This window comes from Carlito syrichta, unplaced genomic scaffold, assembly GCF_000164805.1.
Source record: "Carlito syrichta isolate Samal-C Ts95f unplaced genomic scaffold, Tarsius_syrichta-2.0.1 Scaffold306754, whole genome shotgun sequence".
Classification (NCBI taxonomy): Eukaryota; Metazoa; Chordata; class Mammalia; order Primates; family Tarsiidae; genus Carlito; species Carlito syrichta.
In genome coordinates, this window is record NW_007250850.1 from 282,831 (window position 1) to 286,205 (window position 3,375).

Genomic DNA, 3,375 nt, shown 5'->3' on the forward strand with positions numbered 1-3,375 from the left:
AAGAGCTGAAATGATGGTCTCTTTGGTGACTCTATCCCCTGTTGCATTTCCAGCTATAGATTCTGGTGTGTCAGTGCCCAAAGTGGGAGGGAGTTTACTTTCCAAAATGCTTTTGTGACCTAGTTCGATTCTTTCATGCAGTTGATGATACAGAGGAAGCCCAGAAAAGTAGTAACTTGGCCAAGAATTAAGGCGCGAACCTAAGCATCTAAACTCTAGGCCTTGGATCTTTTGCCAAGATCCAGAGTCAAGTGTGCAAAGACAGTGTAATGAGGAAAACAAACCTCGTGTGGCTTCTCCAAGGGAAAGACTTTGAAGCAAAAACTTGAAGCAGAACTGAGGAACTGAAAGGTGCTAGAGAATGAGGAGGGTTATCACAGGGAGAGGAAACAGCCTATGGAAAAGATGCGGCTGGTAGAACCAGAAGTCCAGTGTGGCTAGATGACAGTGAATAGTGGTGGAAGAGGGCTGTGAGCTGTGACTCCAGAGAGAGGTAGGGATTGGATCACACAGAGAGAGCCTTGTCGACTGAATTACAGATGCCAGACTTTGCTTTGAAAACAACAGGAAGCCACAGAAGTCTTTAACAGTCTGGTTTATAAATTTAAAGAGTCATTTGAAGGAGGGTAAAAGTACATGTGCAGAGACAAGTTAAGAAAACATGGCTACCATCTTGTAAGAAAGAAATTATGATGGCTTCAACAGAATAACGACAGAGAAAAGGAGAAATCTATATGGAGTCAAGAAACTTAAGGAAAATAAATGAACTCAGTATTAATTCAGGAACAAAAAAGGGTGTGGTTGGCATTAAAATCAGGAGCATTTAAGAATGGTATAATGGGCTGGGCTCGGTGGCTCAGCCTGTCATCCCAGCACTTTGGGAGGCTGAGACGGGTGGATTGCCTGAGTCCACAGGTTCAAGACCCGCCTGGGCAACTTGGTGAGACCTCGTCTCTACAATAAATCAAAAACCAGGTATGGAAAATAGAAAACCAGGCGTGGTGAGAGATGAAAAATTATCTATCAGGAGCAATGTGCACTGAGCGATAGGGATCCTAACAGCCCAGACTTGCACCCCTAAAGATATTAACATTTTAAAAGATCAGGACCAGAGGGGTACTTTGGCATCCTTTGGGTTTGCTTTATTCTTTTCTGGTCTGATAGCTTGTAGATTCTTGTACTGTACACAATATTTGCATAGCACATGCCCATTAGCTAATAAATATTATTTAGGGACAGTTCTCAGACACCAGACTGACTCTATCACTTTTCTAAACACACCTTGTTATAAACTGAACGTGGCCCCCACAAAGTTCGTATGCTGAAACCCTAACCCCTAAAGTGACTATGCTTGGAGTTAAGGCCTGTAGGGAGGTAATTAAGATTAAATGAGGTCATAAGGGGGGGCGTAATCTGATAGGACTAGTGACCTTATAAGAAGAGAAAGAGGCCGGGCTCGGTGGCTCAGCCTGTAATCCCGTGCCTTTGGGAGGCTGAGGTGAGTGAATTGCCTGAGCCCGCGGGTTCGAGAACCCGCCTGGGCAGCAAGACCTCATCTCTACAATAAATCAAAAAAATCAGCCGGGTGTGGCAGCGCATGCCTGTAATTCCAGCTACTGGGAAGGCTGAGGCGGAAGGATCGCCGGAGCCCAGCAGGTCGAGGCTGTGGTGGCCGGGAGCAGCCACTGCACTCCAGTCTGGGCGACAGAGTGAGACTCCAACTAAAAAAAAAAAGAAGAGAAAGAGGCACCCAACTCTTCTCTCTCTTTCCATTTTCACACAGAAAGAAAAGACCATGTGAAGACACAGAGAGGTATTGTCATCTGCAAGTTAAGGAGAGAGGGCCTCACCAAAAACCAGCCCTGCTGACACCTTGATCTTGGGTTTCCAGCCTACAGAACTGTGAGAAAACAAGTTTCTGTTGTCTAAGCCACTCCATCTGTGGCATTTTGTTGTGGCAGCTTGAGCTGACCTATAGCCTGAAGACACATGTCTTCTTTTTATGTCTGTTTCATTCGTCTAAGATTTTGATTACTTTAGGGTAAACCAAGAAGGAATATTGTCCTACGTCATAACAGAGCACATCATGGGAGAATATTTTCCAAGTCTATTTTGCTTTTCTCTTTCGTGTTTCGCTTTCAGTTCTCCTATCCAGACTTGTAACCTGGGAGCGTGGTGAATACAGAGTATGATGCTGGTGCTGGGCAGAGTCCTTGTTCCAACGATAAGACACATCGCTCTTATTAAATCCCACTTCTCCATTCTGAAGTTTTTGGCAGAGACGCTTTGGTTGTTAGTACTCTGAACTACCTAGGTCTGTCTTGGGACATCGCATGTTGAGCCCCATGGCTATGAAATGTGTCACTGTTTTTGAGCGTCAGAGGGAAATAGTCTATTTTTACAGTTGCCTAAAGACTTGCGATACAGAATCTGCGGCTGAATTAGCCAGGCGTGGTGGTACACGCCTATAGCTCTGGCTACTTGGAAGGTTGAGGTGGAAAGATCGCTGGGGAACCCAGCAGGTCGAGGGGGTGGCTGTGAGCATGCCAGGGCACTCCAGGCTGGGCAACAGAGTGAGACTCCAACTCAAAAAAAAAAAAACCACCAAAAAAACTCCCCAAAACCAGAAAGAATCTGGGACTGACCTTTAAAGCATTTGATCTGGATTTCCAGCAGACATACTCACCTATAACAAATTTCCATTCTGGGTCCATGTCTGAGGATACATTCAAAATACATCCTAGATGAGAGATCAAAAACTATTTGGTTACCTAGGAAACTAAAAACTCTTGTCTGTTTTCAGAGGTCTTGATCATGTTAGCTCTTTCTGATTTTAGTATTTTAGTACCATTATTATGGTGCATCTTTTTCATCCTTTATTTCTATCTTATTTGTGTCTTTATATTTAAGTCTTTATATCTAAAATAGACTTCTGAAGGTGGTGGATCGCTGAGACTGTTTTTTTAATGCAATCTGAGAATCCCTGCTTTATTCAGGGAGTCATGTATATTTTTTAAATTACATTTTGGTCATGTACATTTTATCACAATTATTGATAGAGAGGAATTTAAATATACTGATTTTCTATTTTTCCTATCTGTTCTTTTTCCACTTCATTTCGATTAACTGAATATTTTTCATTCCCCTTCTTCTGTTCATTTAGTAACTATAACATTTTGTTTTTATGTGTTCAACTTTTTTTCAGTGGCTTTAGGGTGTCTAGCAACAATTATAGATAACTAATGTGAGCCACATAAATAATTTATAATTTTTCTAAGAGCCACATTTTTAAAAAAATTAAAAGGAGGTGAAATTAATTAATTTTTTTTTTTTTGAGTTGGAGTCTCACTCTGTCACCCAGACTGGAGTGCAGTG